The following is a 22,710-nucleotide window of genomic DNA, read 5'->3' as shown; positions in this document are numbered from 1 at the left end:
GTTTTGCCCAACCACTGTGGACTCACGGTGTTGCATATCACTTTTACAAGGAAATCAGCACATTTTGCCTGCCTGGTTTAAGCACTCTGTTCCACGGACAGGAAATAATAGACAATATACCGGTACTTTAAATGAAACTAGATTTAGAGATCCAGATTTCTGAGGACCCTGCCAAATACCATTCCTTGGAAAGAGTCAATATGAGCTTAATAATGCCGAAAGAAACCTCAACCGAGTTTGCTTGTGTTTGTTATTGTAAGAGTCATAGGTCCCCCAAGAAAGATTTATTTATGCACATTTAAATCTCATTCATGCTACAATCTCTCCTTTATGATTGACATCAAATTTGATGACATAAGCAGCATGGTTAGAGCCAAGCCTTGAAAATGAAATGTTTTTCACAAAGTATATGTGCATCCTTATCAAGTATCTGTTCCTACTCCTATTTGTAAAGCTGCATTACATAAAAATATTTAAACTGGAAAGATAACTTTTAAACATCATTTTTGGTGATGAATAAGGGAGAACAAACTACCCTATTACTATCTATTGAGAAAAATAATTATAGCCCTAAATGGCGCGGTATCTTGAGTTTACTGAGAAGCACCTCCTTCTGGTTTCCCTCCGTATGCTCTGTTCAGCATGTGAGGTCTTGCTTCAGATTCCTTGGCTATCTGAGGTGGAATGGGTGCTGACAAAATGCAGGGCATTTTCTGCAGTGATGTTCACCCGGTGGAATCTCCTTTTTGTTGAGGATCTGTCTATCCTTGACACTATATGCTTTCAGGAGCTTGATCAAAGCTGGTTATGTAAAAAGGCCTTTAGCTGAGCATTTTTCACTTTTATGGACATGCTAATTGTGTCCCACCCAAACCCCACTATTTTGTCCATACATTATATTTTGGCCTTAGGACTGACTGATTTGCTGTTTGCAGGAATTTCTGGCTTCCTATATATTACTGTATTATTATGAATGCTGTTTAATGTGGATTTCATTTTATGTTGCCTTACATTTTATTATTGTAAGAGACCCAGGGTTCTTTTTAAGGGGTGGGCAGGATATGAATTTTTAAAATACATACATAGCAATTATTAATGCAAACCAATTACACAACACATGGCTTTTTCAAAGGTGTTCGTCTAAACACAAAATAACCCGGTTAGTTTGATTATAAATCATGAATATTAAAAGAACCACAGACTTCTGTATTTGGACTTAGTCAAGGGGTAAAACTTAAGAAGTCCATATGCAGGGACTGAAACAGACAGAGGATAGCTGACTGAAGGTCAGAACATATTTTTTTCAAAGTAGAGACAGAGGACAACAAACTCTGCATGTCAAAAATGTTTCTTAAGAGGAAAGATTGGATGATAATGGAGTTCTGAAGTCCCAATCGAGCCCTACAGATAAAATCTCTCAATACTATACTTTAGTTGAGGATTTATGACTTTTTAGAAGCTGGACAACCATCTGTATAAAATAACTGAATTAGAAAGCGTTGGCTCGAGATAGGAGACCTAATCTACTCAGAAAGTGTCACAACAGAATTACGAGTGTTTACACCAGATGAAAGTGTGTCAAAATGGAAAAACCCCACACACTATAATTTATGGTTTCAAGGCCAAAATATGATAATTGAAACAGTGACCTTGGGAGAAGATCAAAAGACGGAATGCACAAAAGACCTGAACTGAAGAAACCTAGAATTGATATTCTTATATAAGTTTCTATTCGTTTATCATGACTCAAACCAACAACTTGATTGATCAAGTTCAAGTAAAGTAATTCAGAAAAGGAAGGCGTGTCAAGTCAACCACATAAGCAAGGAGAAGGGGGAAGAAAAGAAGGAAAGTGGAGGAAGAAATATCCTCCCCAAAAAAGAAGTGCCCAGAACATTTTAACATTTAAAATTTAGTTTAAAATATAGGCAGATGATGTTCACACATACACACACACACACACACACACACACACACACATATAAGCAAATGCAACCCAGAAATTCCCCTTAGATTTTTTGGTTTCAGCACTGTACACAAAAATAATGGTATTCAGGGACTGGTTCAGAAATAGTTAAGGCATGAGTTCAAATGAAAGATATTCTGTCTTTCTTCAAATTACAAGTCTTGAATGGAGTCTTTGTGATGAGAAATGGAGGTATTTAGGTGCATGCACACCTGTACCAGTAAGAGTGATGCTAAATTTATTAGCCTAATCTACAGGCTATTTGAGCTAATGTATTTGAACTTCAGCCATCATACTCACCAAACTCAATGAGGGTCAACTACTTTAAATCCAAATACTTCATATTAGGCTATGGATGAGATAAGGTACCCATGCAGAGCTGCTGAAGAAAACATCTAGATAATTTTCACTGAAAGTTTTGCATCTTCAAAAAAAATTGGTTGGTTGGCATCTGTCTGTTTCGGGGACAATGGAAGAGTGCACCTTTGTAGCTGAAGACAAGCGGACTTCACGCCTGTACCACCATTTTGTGATTGATGGGGCAAAGTAATATTTATTTTGGTCAAGTGGGCCCTGGGGGTGCAGAGTCTGAGAACCTCCTATCTAGTCAGATTTGACAGAGAAATTAACTCGGACTATGACACATTTAAATATTTGAAACGCCAACCAGACTTTTCATATTGAGATTCTTGGGAACTCAATGTATAAACACTGATTCCTGCCGCTGTAAGAAGTCATTCTGTGCTTGAAACACAATTAACATCTAAAAACCTTGTGATTCACTTCCACCCAGTAACAGATCATTTACAAATCAGCCCATCTAAAAAAATAATCCAAATAAATCACACTAATATGGCTACATTGAGGCATATCACACACTTTAAAGATGTTGGATTAATTGTGGCTTAATTTTTAAAAATTGTAGTGTGCTATCAGGCACATACAGATACCCCAAAGGTTGTAATTTTGAATATTGGTATAATCTGATGCAGAATGAAAGAGTGAAATGTCAGGCTGGGGGTGGGTGGGATTGGTTTGAGTCGTTGTTGTTGTTGTTGTTGTTGTTGTTTTGCTATGCTAACTGAGCCAGACACCTAATGGCTGCTGAATATGCATTTGGGATGGAGGCATGCTGGAAGTATCCCATCCAGTTAAGTCAAGTGCAAAGCCCTAAAGTGGGATGTTCTAAGGATAGAGCAGGGTTGAGACAGCCTGGGACCTACTGGACCCTGAGCTAGTCTCACAGCCATCAGAGCAGCTGGCACATACCCAGCATAGAGACCAGAGAGCCCGATCATCCTTCTCTCCCCACCCCACTTTCCGCCATGGGCAGTGAGAATGGCAGGGCTGCAGATATGCCGGGGAGTGGCATCACTCCGTCACTCCTCACAGACCTGTCAGAAGCACGCATTTTGGACAGCAACCTTTCATCACTGAGTTGAACTAAAGATTTGTGAGATGGGAGAATATTACACCAACTGCTCCCCTCCCCCCCAAAATTCATTCTGCTTGAGCACAGACATCCATCCTTTCATCTTGATTAAGTGAAAGCACGTTAAGCTGACTGTATTTGAAATTATGAATTTTCTACAGTGTATATAAATATAGCACAGGTATAGTAACACTGGCCTGATCAATTGCTTTGAGAGCAATCTTGAGCCATGAGACAAATTCGGCTCTCAGATTTATGGCTACTTGCTTCTCTGTACATGGCATAAAAATGAAAACAATGAATAGTCAAATTCTATCATGGTATAATGAGAATGTATTATCCCATAAAGTTCTGCAGGTAAGGTACATACATCAAACCCTCATTTTAAATTTTCTACAGCTGCACTTTGCTCAGATTGTACAGACTACGCAGTAAATTTCACATGATAAGCGTTTTGTCAGATTTTATCTTTCCTTGCCCACAAAGCAATTTTTATTTACTTTCAACATCCAAACTCACTATGGCCTAAAATTACTGTCCTAGAATGTCGGTAATTAAAAAAAAGTTCCTTCCAAGTTCAGTTTTAAAATATGGAATGGAAGAAATATGAAATGAATGTACGGATTCAGGGGAACTTGAAAAGGTTGAGGCAATCAAAGAAGGCATGAAATTACAAAGTCCTTGCAATTTCAGTTTTTGTTTTATTTTCTGCCCTTTAACCAGTATCCTTGAGATAAATTTTCTACCCTTGACAATATTGTTGGAAAGTCACATATATTGGTATCCTCTTGGGTAGGTATTTTCCTGGCACCTGGAGTCTCTGGAGTGGAAAAAGGTGAATATTTGTTACACTAGGTGCATGTTTGCGGGCAGGTTTACTGCAGATTTTAAAAATATTTACAGTACAATGCACTAATATTAGTAAAAATAAAACTGCACAACTAAGTACGTGCCTAGATAAAACAGAGCTAAACCTTAAATTTATGACAGTAGCACTTCCCCATCAATCCAACTTATCCAAACAATTTGTTGTGGCTCAGTTTGTATCAGTACCACACAGCTGTAGATTTATGCAGTGGCTCTGTTTGGTCACAACTCAATGCATGTATTGTAAATATATATATTTAGGAAGGCATAGTACTTGCAGTTTCTATTAACATTCACATTCATATATTCACCAGTTATTTTGAAAAGTAACTAAATATGGAATTCTTATCTATTAAATGCCGTACCAATTGTGTTTTAGGAAAGCTGATTGAGGCAAGAGCAGGTGGTGTGCCTTGTCAGAAAAACTAATTTTTTGTTTTAAAAAGGGTTCATATGTCAAATTTCATCTGCTATAATTAGACAGAAGGCTTGGTTACTGCTGTATGTTTAGCTTTTGACAAGTTAAGAGCCTCCAGATTATTAAACTAAATTGACTTGGCTTGTCGACTGAAAGCTGAGATAACATACGCTGCATAGTAACATAAATCTTCAGTGGGAAAAGTTGTTCTCTCAATAAAATTTTAGTGACACGGTCATAAAAAATGTTGAATTCGACATCTGAAGTCAAACCAAAATGTAGTTTGAATTTTTCTCTCAAGGTATTATCCATTCAAGAAAACTCAGTTGATTAAAATCATGATCAACTCAACAGTCTCTAGTGATCCAGTGGCTGCATTTCATTCACAAAATAAAGGGATTCAAACTATGTTCCCTGTCAGTCAAAGTACATCAGAAAGGGATTGTAATTTGCAGTTCACAGGCAATTGTTATTATTTAAATAACAAATCTCAATAAGCACTCTTCTCTTTTTGAATAATAAAAAGCTCCAGGGACAATGCTATAGGGCTTCACTTATTTTTGGATGAAAGGTCACTGGAAACATGGGGCGAGAGCCAATGTAATGTTAGTGTAAGAAGTTGAAGAGCTGACATTGTTGCACATCTGGTAGAACATGTGGTAACACAAGCTCCCTTGGCTCCAAGTATAACTGCAGTTGCACTATTGATATAGGTAAAGGACCCCTGGATGGTTAAGTCCAGTCAAAGGTGACTATGGGGTGTGGCACTCATCTCGCTTTCAGGCCGAGGGAGCCAGCGTTTGTCCACAGACAGCTTTCTGGGTCATGTAGCCAAAATGAATAAACCGCTTCTGGCACGACGGAACACCATGACAGAAGCCAGAGCGCACGGAAATGCCGTTTACCTTCCTGCCACAGTGGTACCTATTTATCTACTTGCACTGGTGTCATTTTGAACTACTAAGTTGGCAGCAGCTAGGACAGAGCAACAGGAGCTCACCCCATCGCATGGATGCACTATAGTAGGGCAAGCCAAAACCATGTCCTCCAGATGTATGGAACTACAACTCCCATCAGCCCCAGGTAGCATGGCCAATTGCTGGGGGGATGGGAGTTGTAGTCCAAAACATCTGGAGGGCATGGGTTTGGCTAGCCGTGTACCATGTATTTCTCAAGCACAAGACACTCCCAGGATTTGGCTGCTGCACAATGCCAATAATAGGGATCCTACTAGCAGAATGGCTGTTGTACAAACAGTCTGTCAAAACAATATACATAAGCACAAGTGTCAGATAATGCTTGCATGTAAAACCAGTTTTTCCCAAAACAAACAGTATTCTCTTGGAGCCCCTTTTGGTTAATTGCAGGCATCTGCAAATCTCAGACCAGTTTCTTGCCGACTGCAGTGGAACTAACTGCCCAGCATCAATCAGTCCATCAATCCATCAGTCAATTTCCTTCCTTTCTTTACATACACAAACAAACCAGATTGCTGATCTCAGCTCCACACTGCCTGAATAGTGGCTAGGAAGACAGACCTGGAAACATTGTCCATATTTAAAGCTCTTCTGCTGTTGTAATTTAGATTTTCTATATCTTACATAACACACACACACACACACACACACACACACACACACACATATATATATACACACACACATGCATACATACATACATACATACACATACACACTGTACATTATGGTAATTTCACATTTAAAAAATGAAATGTATGGGGGGAAGGGTTATAAATGAATCATGTACAAAAGGGGAATACATTAATATATTTTTATTTTGTGGGGGCGTTTTATAAAAGAACATTTTAAAATGCCATTTTCCCACCAGACACCACACAGTAACTTTTCATTTCAATATATGCACCATCATTTGTAGCCGATTGCCCTCACACTACTTTCAAACCCAGAGTACTTTACCCTGTCAAAGCACATTTAACTGTAAATCCCTGTTATAAGATACTACTTTTTCTAGAACTACAAAAAACCAACAACCAGCAACTCTATTTACTCGAACACAGTGGTTTCAACTTTAAATCAAGCCTTCAGTACTTGAAAACAACAATGGAAAAATAAACGAGATTTAGCCAATTTATTGTGAGTGGTATATTGGTAAGAATGGGACTGCATAGTGAGAGTCAAAGTCCACCAAGGATGAAGACCTAAAGGGAAGAATGGGGTTGAAAAAACAGATCACTATATACTCCCACAGTTGACCTCCCGTGAGTTCTTGTACAGCATGATACATATTAAGTTGACAGTAAATTATGCAGGTATATGATCCATGTTAGGAAAGGTAGCTCATGAGGGAGAAAGAAAGACGGGACAGAAATTCTGTTTTCCATTGTCTCCTGGCATGGCTTGGGTCAGTGTCACATATTTTCCTTTGTATGTAAATATGGAATGCATTGACTTCTATTTTTTAGAGACCCTTTTTCAGAGACAGAGAAATCTGCAAGCTTGACTGCTTCAAGACAATGTTGGCATTTTTAAAATTCTTGGAAATATTTCAGAGGCGAATTGCTTAGAAGACTCAAATAAAAATTCCAGTGATGATGACAGAAAAATGGGGAAATTGCACACTTTACGACAGGTAATTCCCAATACCGTTGCTCATTATAGCCCGTTTTTATCAAAATGTGGAGAGTTGACCATAGTTAATCTAACTAAATCTAAAACATGCAACACACACTTGAGGAAGACACTAGGTCAACATAATCATTTCCCCACTTCATACTACCTAAAGGAAAACAAGCAATTATTTTTATGGCCTTTGCTATGCTTTAAATACTAATGGTGATTTACAACCAAGGAGGAAAGAGACTGATTTTCTTCAGTTTGCAAGATTAAAGATAGATAATATCTTAGAATGAGATCAGAGAACCTACCCCTGAAAAAATATTATTTAGACTGTTATTTGTTGCTTAGTTGTCATATCCACACACCCGGAATGATATGTGACAACCATATGGGGTTTGTTCTAGCTTTATTAATAACAGATCTGAAACAGGAAGAGAAACAGCAGCTTATAAGTATGCATGGTATAAATCTAGCCAGATAGCAGAAACTGCTAACTGGCTGAGAAAAGGCAGTATTTGCCCCACACTTAATCTTCATTCTATAGGCATGTGGGAAGGGCAAATCTAGTCCCCGCTAAATGTGGCAGGGTGGCATCTTCATACTTGAAACATTAGATATGTTATCATTAGAAGTGTTAACTAACCTTTTCCCCCATTTTCTCCCCTGAATTGTTCCACTGAACCTGGAATGCTATGTGCAGGAGTTTTTGCTTTTTGCAGATGTGGGACCTGGAAACTGAACTCTAGACACCCTGGGCATCAGCTTAAGAGAACAGAGTGCTGGAGAAAACTGACATTTTGCTTCACAAGATATAGGTCCATTTGTGGATCCCAGAGTCACCATCTGTACATACTATGTTCTGCTTCTAACATAGATGAGATGAGAATTATGTGCCTCCAAGGCAGACTGAGGTAAGATGTTTAGAATTCAGGAATGCTTAATTAATACTTCTGATGATATAGTAATGGTATATAATTTATTGTGTGACTCATCCATCACACACACACACCCTCTAATAGGTAGATATCTGAATGTTCAGGGAAACCCTGAGGTTTGCAGAAGTACCAAAACTCATAAAAGCCTTAAGGAGATACACAGACCCCCCAAAAAAGCTCAACACTGGGGCTTAAACATGAACATCAGGAGCGTGAAATGTTGGGTATCTGAGGGTGGGAGGGAAACAGGTGAGGACACACTGCAATGTTTTCTTGCAGGTGTACATTTATGTATTGTATACACACACTGACACCTCAATACAGTTTCTTTACTCTATTTTTCTACTAGTCCTGTGTCTCTGTGTGAAGTCCAGCCTGCAATCCTGGGATGGTATCAGTCAGGTGTTTGTTGTTTGTAGCCAATGGCCATTACAATGTAAACCAAACTAAGTTAAATATATAGGGTTGTTCAGAGTCCTTCTCAGTATAGGCTCATTGAAATAAATGAACCTCAACCAGTCCTGTTTATTAATTTCAGTGAGTCAACGCTTAGTAGGACTAGCATTGAAGATCACCCACAGATATTTGGACAAATCATTCCTCAAATCATTGAAAATCATTGAAATTAAAAATCCCCTTGGCAGTCCCCATGGGTCAAAAAAGTGGCCGGTGATTTTCTCACTGCTCAGTGCATATAAAGCTAGCCTATAGGTAGAAAACTCATCTACATCATCCAGCAACCACCTAATTTTGAAGTATTCTGATTGGCCCTCTAGAAAATTCTGAAATAAAGGAATCTATTTTTTAGGTGAGTTTTGGTAAGTTGTACAAAGGGCAGTATAGGATATGGTAAACAATGCCTGATACACATATACAGGTCATTTATTGGCCTGTTAAAGAATTAATAAACTCAGATATTCTCTGGGCATAGTTTGAAAACTAATCTGAATAAACACATGTATAATAGGAAAGAAAGGTTAATTCCTGCAAATAAGCATCCCTTTTATGGTTGGATTTAATTTTAATATACAAAAATGAGGGCTTAGAATTCTTCATATATTCAAAGTTCATTTTGGCATCTTCAGCAAAACCCATATCGTGGGTCTTATGGCCAGAATTGCCCCAAGATTACAGGGGAAATTGAATAACCAAGCCATTACAACATTGTGCTCAGCCTTCTTTACTCTGCAGGTCTAAAAAAAAACCAGTTTGGGTAGCTGTTGGTCTGACATTAGTGAAAGTCCCCACCCCCTGGCCAATATTTTTTGTTGTGTTGTTTTGCTTGTTATTTGCTGTGTAAGAAACATCAGCTAGTTTATTTTAGGAAGTAAGTGCCCCTTTCCCGTGGTCTATGAAATCAAAGGCAAATAAGAGACCAACAAATGCAATATGATGTTTGGACATCTAACATATTTTTTGAATAAAACTAAACACTGATCAATTGTACTGTGTGTCTTGTCGAAGCTGGCTGGCCAAGGGGAGAGGATTTGGTTCTCTTTGTTCTAACTTACCTAAAAGATATAATACACCTATTTCTGCAGCAGAGTCAGGACTTAACGGGTGATATTTCTGAGGGTCCTTGGATGATAGGTCCTAGCTAGTGTTGGAACCTATTGGTAGAGGAGCAATTAGTCTTGAAGATGTTCCCACATGGTTTGGAGATGGAAGGGAACATTCAAAATTGCCACCATATTGTGCAGAAAATCAGCACTACCTACTTTATTTATGACTGCATGGCGGGAATAGCCAATGTGATGCCCATCAGAAATTGTTGGACTGTAACTCCTTACATGGTCAATAATTAATGGAATTGGGAGTCCAGAAGCATCTGGAGGGCAGCATACTTGCTAGTCCTGTTGTATGGGATTCAAATGAACTGTAATGTTATGCTTTATGACTTTGGTCTAGGTTTGGAATGATAGGAACAGTTGTTGAGATGTGAGTGGGCGGGGGGAGCTGTACCACAGATTTCCACCAAACCACCAATCTACTAAATTGCTCCTTCACAGCAGCTTTGGCCTTGGGGATTAACATTGCACTTCAAAATATTTTTCTCCTGTTGGTGGCTTGAGAATCAAATATTGCTGCAGAAACCTTCCCACCAGACCTATTTATTTCACTATTGGTGATTTCATATCCATGGCAATGGGCAGTTTTTAGTATGTCAGATTTTGAGGTTCAGGGGAGTCTTTGCTAAGCTAGGGATGTATCACCATGCCTCATTCCATTCCAAATTTGCACTTTCATTTGTTATTTTCCATTCAGCTGCAGTTGGTCTATTTCGTACAAGTTTGTGTTCCATTTCATCGTATGAAGGTGCAGATATATTTGTGGTGTGGGTGTGGGTGTTTTACCTATTTTTTACTTAGCACACAATAGACATACATAGCTCAGCCATCAATGGATATTTACAAATTATTTACCTTCCCTGCAAGTCACTTTTCAAAGTTAATGAATTTCCAGAGGGGTAGTTCTGTTAGTCTTTTGCAGTAAAACCAACAGAGAGCCTTGCGATACCTTAAATACAAAGTTTATGGAATGGCTGATGGCCCATCAGAAAGCCATCTATTCAGAATTCCTATTGAATTCAATGGGGTTTGCTCCCAGGTAAGTATGGTTATGATTGCAGCCACTCTCACAACCATGATTTCACAGTACAGCATAAATTTATCCCTCTCTAAAGCATCAAAAACAAGAAAAGCAAAGAGGCATCTGCATATAACAACAGATATGTAAATAATGCATATTTCAAAACAGTGTGTGCATGTGAAAAAGTAACATTTGTTGAAGAGAGCTAATGTCAAAGCTTTCATAGCAAGAGTCTTGTGCTGCAATGGGGTTGAATGGGGCAAACAGAAGGAAACTTACTTGATAGTCCGTTTTCATTGGATTCATCTGGCATTCCTATGCTAAGCTTCCTTCTTAACATTTTATAAGCTTATTCATCCTAGCTGTGAGGGAAATTGCTGGAGAGAGATACAAATAGATTTCCTCATGGATGGTAAGATGCCCGTTTTCCACCAACAGATTGTTGTACTGTCACATATCAAAAATACTGCAGTGTTCCCAACAGAAGATAAGCTGTTGAGAAAGGCATATGGCAGCTCAACCTCATGCTGCTTCATATTAGTTAATGGTGTGAGACTTTTCCCATCAGAGTGGATCAATTTCCATAATTCATAAACTATTTCCTCAAACTAAACATAATAAACTTCCTGAATGTGTCCAAGTCTGAATATGAATGGTTAATTATATGACAAGGGAACCGTAACGAAGGAACAAGTTCACAGTTTTGAAACCTTCAGACACCGCCAACTCTACAAGTAGCTTGACCTATACCAGAAAGTAGTTCCAATAATTGTTGGATGAACAAAATATGTTTTAAGTTCATTCTGTTGACTAACTTTGAATAATTTCTAGTTAATATTCACATTCATTCCCCCTCCCCTCCCCCCCCCAAGAGGACTGGACCTTTAGCTTTTATTGTTAAAGTGAGCCACTAAGTCAATCGTAAACTGATAAAGAAAATTAGAAAGCAAATTGTGGAGGCTACATTCTAAGGCTTATTAGACAGATATGGAGGCACTGCTGTTCCTAAGGTGGCATAGCCCCTTATTAACTGTTGTGAAGCAATCAGAAGGAAGGAACATGAGGAATTTCCTGCATCTTCCCTGCTGAAGAGATTTTCTTTCTTCCAACAGGAGCAGTTTGCATTGAGAACTAGAGGTACAAGAGTTTAGTGAATGATTCCTTGTACCTTTAACAGCAGTGTGGCTGGCACAAATTAAACAGGGCAAGCCTTTCCTAGCATGGAAATACAATTATGGGGGAAGCTTCACTTGTTGACATTCTGCCTGTCACAAATCTCATTACTTGTGTGTAAACCAACCAACCTTATCCTTACCACCCAAACTAAAGCAGAATGCAAACTGCTGGAAGCTCCCATTGACAATTGTACTTCATTTAAATATGTTTTTGCCTTGTGGCTCTTATTTTCAAAAAAATCTCTGCATAAAGTTTAAAGCATACAATAAAAGATGCAGTTCTGAGTGGTCACCTGAAACATTTTCTAAACTTTAAAGTGGTACACTTCTTCCTTTTTTAAACTAACTCCCCTTTGATTTAAGGAGGTAACTATTGCTCATCAACCTCCTGCTAACCCATTCATTCTAGGAAGCCACAATGTATTGATTTAATGCACTAAACAGTTCTGGACAAACTCCATCCTACACTTTTAGCATCCCAATCAAGACATGCTGGAGAAGGAGAAAGAGAAAAATTGTTTGAGTATTCCAATGTATATCTATAGGAAGAATATGACCAAAAGTATGTATCTATAGGAAGGGTTTACCTACAAGAATAAAAAGAGCCACTTTTGCTCAATTGCATACTGGCAAATTCAGGCTGCAGAATTAAAATAGATCTGGCACTCCTACCCACAACCTGTATCCAAAGAAGATTGGAATTTTTGCATTATGGAAATTGATGTAAAGTTTGGAATAGCTCCCCACAAACAAATCAGAATGAATTTTTAATAAACAGCAGATACCAGCAAACTCATAGTCTTCCCCATTACAGTGAGATGTATTGCATCCGAGTTTTAATTATAGTACTTATTTCTAAAGTTGCATCTATACACATGGGTGTATATGCTTATGCACATTTTATCGTCTTCTGTTGCTGATGCATTTCCTCTTTTCCAGCAGTGAGTAAGTGGCCACTCTATGAAGGGCAGGAAATATGATTGTTTATATGCTAGATGTCTTCAAATGTTTATGTGAACATGGGTTTACTTTGACAGCGAGCACCTTGAAAATAAAACCAATGGCCTCATCTTATCCTACAACTCAGTTCTTAGTCTTCATTTAGGCTGCTCCTACGATGCCACTGTGCAGTGTTAATTCATCTCCATAGGGCTCAAACAGAGTTGAATGGAAGCTGTACAGCCACTCCCAGTGATTTCAGCAGCCCGAAAGGGAGGGCAGAGGCATCCATGATCAATACTCAAGTCTCACACATTTTCATAAGCAGCAGAATAAATTTGAGCAACCTGCCTCAGTTATATTTTGATAAATATGCCTAGCACAAAAGTGTCAGGTTATAACAATAGCTACAAGGTGATAAATTAAAGCGGGGACAAACATATTTCAACTCTAATATGCACTGCACATACTATCAGATGTTTATGCATATACTTCTGGCACTCTGCTTCTTCAACAATAATACCTTCATTTGTTAATGTCGTGTTGGAGAAAAGTAAGAGCATTTTAATGTGCGAGGATATTTTAACCGGGATACTAATTACTCTAATTTGATAGAATTTTGTTGCATTTGCATCCCTGTCAGTTATTTATGACTTACTATAGGTAATTAGGGCTCAGGAGTTGCATTTAGAATATTGTAAATAGCTTTAAAGGCATTAGCCAAGCTCCTAATTGTTAAGGGGTGTGTGTGAATTTATTAGTAGCTTGCATGCAAAATATTTGTGCATTTGACCTTTTGTAAAACATTTCTTTCCACGTTTCTAAAAGATTGGCTTCTGAAATAATTTTTCCTCAAAATAAAATGTGACATTGTAAACATCCTCTTAAAATGAAACAGCTTGTGAAAAGCTATGTATTCAATGGGAACTCTGGTTAGTTCTCCTGTATCGAGATCATTTCCATGGTTTGCCACATTCAGGTATAGTCATCTTGCACTTTATAAATGATAGTAACTTACACTGAGCTTTGTATCTCTGGGTCTTTGCAACCATCACTCTTCTGAGCTCAGCAAAGGATTTGAAGTTAAAATCTTTTTTTTTAATTATTATTCCTTAGGCTTGCTCTGTGTTAGGGATGATGACATCTGTCAATTTCAGTTTCTCTCAGTTTCTAATTTTTCCACTCTTGAGTTCAAAAAAATGCTTTTAAATATTCCTTATGGGTTGGCTCTGCATACAACCTAAAGCCATACTCTCTGACTGTCCTGAAAATCCCAGGAGTTACAGCAATTTGCTCACAATTCTGGCTACATTATTGCCCTATGGAAATCCTTTTTGAACACAACACAACTCAACACACACATTTCCCTGGTGGGGGCAGATACTAAAACTACCACTGGGGCAGTAGGAAGCAGAGCACTCATGCAAACCTTTTACTTGGTAAAGGTAAAGGGACCCCTGACAGTCCAGTCATAAATGACTCGGGGGTTGTGGCGCTCATTTCGCTTTACAGGCCGAGGGAGCTGGCGTTTGCCTGCTCTGCAGACAGTTTTTCTGGGTCATGTGGACAGCATGAATAAGCCGCTTCTGGTGCAATGGAACACGGAAAACAGAACAGCGCACAGAAACACTGTTTACCTTCCCGCCAGAGCGGTACCTATTAATCTACTTGCACTTTTTGGTGTGCTTTCAAACTTCTAGGTTGGCAGGAGCTGGGAATGAGCAACGGGAGCTCACCCTGTTGCAGGGATTCGAACCACTGACCTTTTGATTGGCAAGCCCAAGGTTCAGTGGGTTAGACCACAGTGCAACCTGCTTCCCTATATAACTTTGTGCTTAAAGGCAATAGAGGAAGATGAAATGGCAGCTTACCCGGTCACAGGGTGGGCAGGTGCTGTGACCTGTCACGCTGGGCTCCTCTCCCTTGAGAGCAATGTTGGGGCTAGTTGGCTGTGGTGAATTCCCAGGCTGGCCACTGGAGACTGGTGGGCTTTTCCACAATCAGCTTATTCAAATCCTGGCCAATCTAGCACAGCCAGGTGGGTGGGGCTTGGGACTTCATTAAGTCCAGCTCTGGCCATCCCCAGGGGCCACTGTTGGCTGAAGGATGTGCTGCTTATGCAGGTGTACAGAAGAAGCTTCAAACCCCATTTGCCCTCAGTGTGGCCATCATGCGCTTTTTCTTGGCAGAACCATGCCAGCCAGCAACGTTGCTCTTGGGGTTCAGGCTCTTGGAGAGGGGTGTGAACTGTAGGCTGTGGTCCCTGGGCAATCAGACTCCAGCTGACATAATCACAGGAGTGTAGCTATTTACATCCATTAAAAATTGGAGGATATGGAGCACTCTACTGAGGAACTGGTGAATTTTATGGTCTTAGAGCCCAGGGGTTGTGTTTTTTCCCCAGCCAGAACTCACTGGAACTCAGTTCCAGCACCTCTCAGGTGGGCACCATTGCCATTATAAGAGAACAAGGGAGGGATTCATGGTGAGTTCCAGCACCTCTTTTTTTTAGAAAACAGCACTGTTAGAGCCTATTTACACCACAGACTAATTTAATAGTAAGGAACTTTACTTTTCTATGGAGCCTAAGGATCTATAACAAGGAAGCAACCTCATCTGTTTCCAGCATTTGTGGGCAAAAGCCATGGCTCTGTCCGGACCACCTAACCATTCTGAGAATCTTGTTCCCATGACAAAGAAGCAAGCAAGTATATGCTTTCTACAATGATGACAACTTAAAAAGAGATGTAAAGGTGATACCATAGATGCCTACATTGATAAAAGGTCAATTTTTGTGAACTTTCCTTCTTTTGATTTGGGTGATTTGGGCTTAATCCATGTAGCAATACCTATGCCAAACATTATGAGAGTGGTGGGGTGTGAGGCATACACTCCCTTCTTCTTTTGGTCTGACATACATTTCAAGTAAACTAAAAAAAATGGTTCCATTGATATAAAATTGATAATTCCTTAGAAAAATTGAATCAAAACACTGAAAGAAGCCATCTCAACCAACTGCCTGCCAAAAGAGAGGATAAGTCATTCATCAGCTCCACCAGACTCTGCAGATCCAGATCCAAAATGTGCCTCAAGAAGAAAAGACAGAAACCACTCCAAAAACCTATTTACAGGGCAAATCAGTCCAAATGACTCAGGATCATAGTCAATCTGACATGTTGGAGATTACATATTTCTTTTGGTTTTAGAAATGGAAGTCATTGATATCTAAAACATGAGCAAAACCCAACCCCCCAAGTAATCCCAAGGGAATTCCAATTGGGTGCATTTTCACATGTCACTTGCCACTTTAGTTGTTTCAAGTGCTTTGCTGTAGAGAATGTTCCCGGGTGCAGTGAGCCATTACTATTTGATACAAACTACACAATAACCTTCAAAAACTACACAATAACCTTCACACATTTGTATAAATGTACTGTATGTTAAAATATTCCCTCCAATAAAACAGGAAAATGTGTGCTTTCTTTACATCTCTGATATAGTAAAAGTGAGTCTTGTCTCTTCTCCATAGTTCACTATATTTGGTCTCCCCAAACAAAGCAATACATGTAGTGCAACAGATGGGCTGGATTGACATTGCTTCAGACCAAGGCTAAAGATATTCAAGAGAAGTTTAAAAGCCAATGCAGCGATACGATGACCAAGACAAATCATCTGCCTCTGACGCACCAGGAAGAATGTTTACACTATTTTTTAAAAGTAGCTAACTTAAAAGTTTCAACAACACAAGGATTATTTCATATGAAAAGTGTAAAATCCTCTCAAATATCTCCAACACATATTGTGCTTAATTCTGCATATAAAAAGCACACTGCCCTATTTTTCTTTTTGAGAGTATTTCTAGGGCACATTGTGTTTAAACTTGCACATAACACTTCATGTATCATTGCACAACATAGTAACACTGAGAGTTGCCTTTTACAGAGTCAGGACATTGGTCTGTCTTGCTCAGTAATGTCTACCCTGACAGACAGGTAAAGATGTCAGGGCTTGAAACTCACACTTTCTGCAAGCCAGGCATGTGTTCTTTCACTGGGCTATGGCACTTCACCAACTTATTTTCCATACTAACATAAAAAGAAGGAAGTGAAAAGGAAGATACCAAGCATTTAGGGAACCTTGCCCCCGTTCCAAATGTGACCTGATAATGCAGTCCTAAATATAATTTGCAGGTTAGATTGTAGGGATGTTTCCAAAGTGTCATTTTACTACAAGCTTTGAGAATCACACATTCATAAGCCTCAGTGGAATGTGTGCCAGTAGTGTGCATATGAATGAGAAAAAGTTCCACACATTATGTGCTTGATGGACTCAAGAATAAAGCATGCCAGTTGGACAATTTTGTATTCACTATAATAGTTAGTAAAACCAATGGCCACCTTTATTCTTCAACAATAAAACTACCCAGCCTTTTCATGAAAGATGATTGCAATTTCCACTGGCCTGTATATGCACTTTAAAAAACCTCCCTATAACTAATCAAATTTTGAAGTATTTGCTCTTAAGATACAAGAGTCTTTTTATTGAAGACTCTGTGACATTAAGTATTCATGAGACCTAGAGTGAGCTCAAATACCGCCCAAGTAAAAAGTATTACGATTTTTCAACTTGATTGAAATCTTTTTTCCTGCAAGATGTGCACCATAGCCTGCTGAGAGGGGCTATTTTTTTTTTAAGGCTGTAGAGATATGCAGAATACATCCAGGTACCTTAGCTGTTAGTGATCGATTTCCCTGAGCACCCTTGTCCCTCCTTTGAAATTGATTCATGATAACTGCCTCCATTTGGGTCAAACAGTATTTAACCGCTTGTAAATTTTAATTAAATGATTTGTCACTTTGAACATATAGTTTGTCATCTTGCAGCTAAGCAATGTGTCTTTATCAGAAAATGACTCAAGGGAAAGACATTCATCCACTCTGTCATTTCAACACCCATTAAGATAATTTGGTTGTCGCAGAGACGCAAACTTGGGGATTTGTAAAATGGGCTATTCCACTGTATATGAGTTGTACCACTGTGTAAAGTTTAAGAGTATAATTTGTTCTTTAATTGCATCCTAATAATTAGTTTAGCCGGGTCATTTCTCATTAGTGGATGTTTTATTTCAGTGCAGAAAAAAATGTTCTCCGGCTTCCTTCCTTCCTTCCTTCCTTCCTTCCTTCCTTCCTTTTTTCTTGTGATTGCTCTGGTTCCCTGATTTGTTTCTTTAGGAGGGCAGTAATGTTTGATTGCAAGCAGTGTTGCCTGAACACCACAGGATGCAGGTGGCGCTGTGGTCTAACACACTGAGCATAGGGCTTACTGATCAGAAGGTCAGCGGTTCGAATCCCCGCGACGGGGTGAGCTCCTGTTGCTCGGTCCCAGCTCCTGCCCTCCTAGCTGTTCGAAAGCATGTCAAAGTGCAAGTAGATAAATAGGTACCGCTCCAGTGGGAAGGTAAATGGCATTTCTGTGCGCTGCTCTGGTTCGCCAGAAGCGGCTTAGTCATGCTGGCCCCATGACCTGGAAGCTGTCTGCGGACAAACGCCAGCTCCCTCAGCCTATAGAGCAAGATGAGTGCCACAACCCGAGTCGTCCGCGACTGGACCTAATGGTCAGGGGTACCTTTACCCTTTTATATTTGCTTGACCATTAGTTTTTATACAGATTTGATACAATTAAAAAGAAAAACTGCTGCTTTCAAGTTCAGATACAAGAGTATGGTAATGAAAAACACTATTTGGAAACTAAACATTTTGATCCCTGTGGTTCGCCATATGTTGTTGGATGCCACATCCTATCAGTTCTAGCCAGTGTGGCCATTGTACAGGGATGATGGAGGGCAACAGACTCCCCTGTTCTTAAGGAAATCAGTGATCCAACACCATCCCATGTAGCTTCTATATCATGAGTTTTTGCAGCTAGAAACACACCCAACGTTATTTCTTAGATTTCTCAAAAACTTCTCAAAAGACACCGCATACATTGCCCAATATATTTTTGTATGTTGTTCAACAGGTCATAAAGACAGAAACTGAGATTCAGTTGTAAAATTCAGCAGATCCTTAAAAAGCAAACAAAAGTACAATAAAAACTAAAGAGAATATCAAAGCAGCTTTGACTTCCAACTAAACCAGGCTATGTTGATCACAACAAAACCCTTTTATGGAACCATGGGTTTCAGATATACAACAGTGTGCACCAGCCAGGAATTCCAACATATCTGCAAGTAGGCTGCTTCTGGAGTCACTTGGTGTGATGCCTTGCTACTGTGTTATTTCTAGGTGTAGGATCCTGTCTTCATGTTATTAATCACTTATATAGTCATTTGCTTAGTTACTGTATCCGCCACCTGAAGACAACCTACCGGTATATATCTCTCAGACCTCAGTTAGGACCACACTGCCAGTCTTTCACCTGCATTAATTTAATCACAAACTGAGCAGTTTTTAAAACAGAATATTCACACATATTGTTATACACCACCCCTATCTCCAAGCGTTGTGAAATTCCAGGGGTATCAGGTGCATTTTGACCCAGGATTTGTTTTTTCTTTTGGACAATTAGGCACAGCAGAGACTACAGTGTCTTTGTGATACATGGTTTTATTTACACATATTTAGAACTTGAAGCCTTCAACAGAGGTAGTTCAGTGCATCAATATTCCAAGAGGTTTCTGCCCTCTCTTAGGCACAGAATTACTTCCAAGAACAGATACCAACAACAAATCACTCACCAACCCTTGCTGCTTAATTCCAAAGTGCCATGCTAAACCCTGCTCCCCTTACCCTCCCAAAACACTGGTATTGTCTTTTAAACTAGCCTTCCAGTTGAGGGAGCAAGGAAACCTACACATTTGCAAATGAGATTTGCCTTTTCTTCCCTTTTGTCATGCTCTGCCATTGAGCTATGGCCCATTCCTCAGAACCTAGATTACTTACAGCAATCCAATCTGAAGGTGACTAAAGCAGGTGTAACAATAGCCTTGACCTGCTTTACCCAGGAAGGGGCTCACCTGACACACCTTAGTATTTGTGACATTGCACAGCTGAGCTGCTATGTTTCTTCCTGCAGTAAAACCACCTTTCCATTTCAGCTGATGGATTTTTTCCTTCCAAATAAATGGCAGTATGTTTCTTTAGGAAAAAAAGAAAGCCGAGATGTTACAATTTCCTTGGTGAGTTTCTAGATGTATACATATCTCGGCCTCCCATCCAACTTTTAAGAACAAACACTCCGAGAACGAGACTTCACTTTCTGTGACATGTTACTAATTGTCTCCCTGGTGGCACTTAGGGGTCGGCATGTATATTCCCCAGCCTCTCCATGTGTAGCCAATACATCTTGAGTTCTATTTTTGCCTCCAGCTGTGCTATATGTTTCGGCTTCCACCATGCAGCAACTTAATGCTGTCTCCCCCTGTTCACCAGTGGCTGCTGATATTGATGGGAAACGGCACAAATACCCCCCGGCAGCTGAGAAGCTGTGGGTTAAACTTGATGAGCAGGTGGATGAAAATGTGAGGTATGCTCTCGTATCTGAGCATTGAATCCTAGATTCCAGACAAATCTGCCAAAATGATATTTTATTTAATATCATTTTGACAGTATCATGTTGATTTTTATTCTTTAACTATCTGCTTATTTCTAAAACCATTTACCAGTCCTCAAGCATTTGTTTCTATTATTTTACTTAGTAGCTTCTTCCATTTTAGACTGCTTACCACCAGAAGATCTCTAAGCAGTTTACAGTAGTTAAAATGCAAATAAAAAGTACAATTTTAAAAAACCCATGTCAAATGAGGTCGAGTTCTAAATTTTTAAAACTGTTTTACAAGCTTCCTTACAAATTGCTCTGCTGCGCCATTTTACATTTCAGTGGTATGTGAACAGTGTTGTAGAGCCAAATAAATTTTAGTTCCAATCAAAACAAAAATTCCATTCCCCCCCCCCAAGCTTTTGACCAATGACCAGTTGGGCTTGGGGTTTCAAATTCCCAGTGAACGTTTTCTTTGTTTTTCAGCAAACAGTTGAATGTGCAGCTGTCACCTGAAAAAGATAATTCTGCTTCCCTACTTAGGAGACCTTTGACTACTTATGCCATAGTGCTGATGCTTATTCCAAAAAGTGCTGATAGGGATAGTGCTGGATTGTTGTTACTCCTAATGATTTCTGTTTGATGGTTGTGAATTTTGTGATACTTGGATTACCTGCACAATTCCATGCATAAGTTAGTCCCACTATGTTCAGTAGGGCTTGATCCATAGGAAGTGTGTTGATGAACTGCATGGTTGTAAGCTAACTTTTGAATATTATAATAAAAAGCAGGCTATAGTATGTATGTATACATGATAGATAGTCAGTTTCGAGCGAACTTGCCACTAAGCATTTCTAACCCTTGACAACATGGTCTCTTTCTAATGCCAACTATAGGTGAAAGTATATCATTAATCATAGCAGCAGAAGTCGTAATAATAAAGCTGTTACTACTACTACTACTACTACTACTGGAATTAATGATGCAGATGCAGATAATGATGATTTCTTACTGGCCTTTCACTATCAGGTGTCAGAGTAGGTTACAACAATTTTAAAATGCAATATTGAGAATCTGTTAAATCAAATGGTGGAATTATATGCTGCTTTGCAAATGCAGTTTTCTTTAAAATGCAAACTGGGCCAGAAATTAATCATTTCCTACCTTGCAAGGCTACTGAAGAAAATCCCTCTTGTGATGGTAGCATTGGATTTCGGGTAGGGGATCTCCCATAGAGATTTTCCTTTGGACCACAGCAATGGAGGAAATGTTTAAATTATTCCCTCTCCGTACTTACTGTGATCCTGTTAATTATCAGCTCCCCTCGCCAGCTGATACAATTTGCATCTTTTTTAAAGTGCACATTAGAGGCAGATACATTTTATTTCATATCTCATTTTGGCCCCGCTTTAAATGAGGAGAAAGGCTCCTTACCCCAGCTGAAAGTGACATTTGACAACATACTTTCCTTTAAATTAACACCAGCCTCAGTGAAGGTGAATTATAGCTTCACTCTCTTTGGTGCCATGTTATATTTATGTGTTCCAGTCAGATAAACTTTTAAATCATTCATATTCCCTGGTTCTTGAAAAAACAGCAGACTTCAGCTTCAAGAGGATTTTCTCTGCCTGCCAATATGCAATTAGTTTTTGCCATTGATTTTGCCATCTCTTTGGCACTTGCATCATTTTCTCAGTGCCCTTGCCTATTCAGTACATTCCCTTTCATGTAGATGAAGAGTAATTGTCCTGCTGATACACATGCGGGTAGTGAGAAAGCATGTAAGTGCCTTCAAGTAATAGTTATGCATTTTATACAATGTACATATTTTCCTTTCAGTCAGTCAAATGTCCTGAAGGAGGTACAATAGACAGTAATTCAAAACAAGCCAATGTAGGCAAAATGACACCTGCTCCTTCCAAACGACATGGCTCAGATTGTGTCTTATGGGCCATTCAATAAGTTATGACTTCCTGAATAGAGATTTGCTTCTGCAAGTATGAAGGACACGGTGCTGTTTGAAGTAGTGGCTTTCAAATCAGCATTTTAAAGATGCAGTCCACATAGCACTTATTCTGGAGTAGAATAATTCAAAACAATGGAAACTCTGGAGAATAAGTGCTTTGGGGGAGATTTTTAGCAACAAATATTAAATGAACCATTCCCCCTATAATGTAGTCCAATATCCCATCTCACACTAGAGCAGTGTTTTCCAAACTTGGGTCTCCAGCTGTTTTTGAACTACAACTCCCATCA

The 22,710-nt window shown here is 39.2% G+C and overlaps 1 protein-coding gene and 1 long non-coding RNA gene across 3 annotated transcripts in view; one reads left to right on the top strand and one right to left on the bottom strand.

Annotated features, from left to right (window-relative positions):
- The window catches only part of LOC117048239, a 98,267-nt gene extending 90,117 nt beyond the window's left edge, over positions 1-8,150 (top strand). The window contains exons 5-6 of the long non-coding RNA XR_004426819.1: positions 7,127-7,293; positions 8,000-8,150. This is a non-coding gene — a long non-coding RNA (uncharacterized LOC117048239). The remainder of the gene's footprint in view (positions 1-7,126; positions 7,294-7,999) is intronic.
- Positions 1-22,710, bottom strand: part of NEGR1 (neuronal growth regulator 1) — a 434,548-nt gene that overhangs the window by 18,275 nt on the left and 393,563 nt on the right. The gene's annotated exons all lie outside the window — the stretch shown is intronic.

This window comes from Lacerta agilis, chromosome 6, assembly GCF_009819535.1.
Source record: "Lacerta agilis isolate rLacAgi1 chromosome 6, rLacAgi1.pri, whole genome shotgun sequence".
Lineage (NCBI taxonomy): Eukaryota > Metazoa > Chordata > Lepidosauria > Squamata > Lacertidae > Lacerta > Lacerta agilis.
The sequence above is the reverse complement of the archived record's forward strand: the minus strand, read 5'-3'. Positions and strand labels throughout refer to the sequence as shown.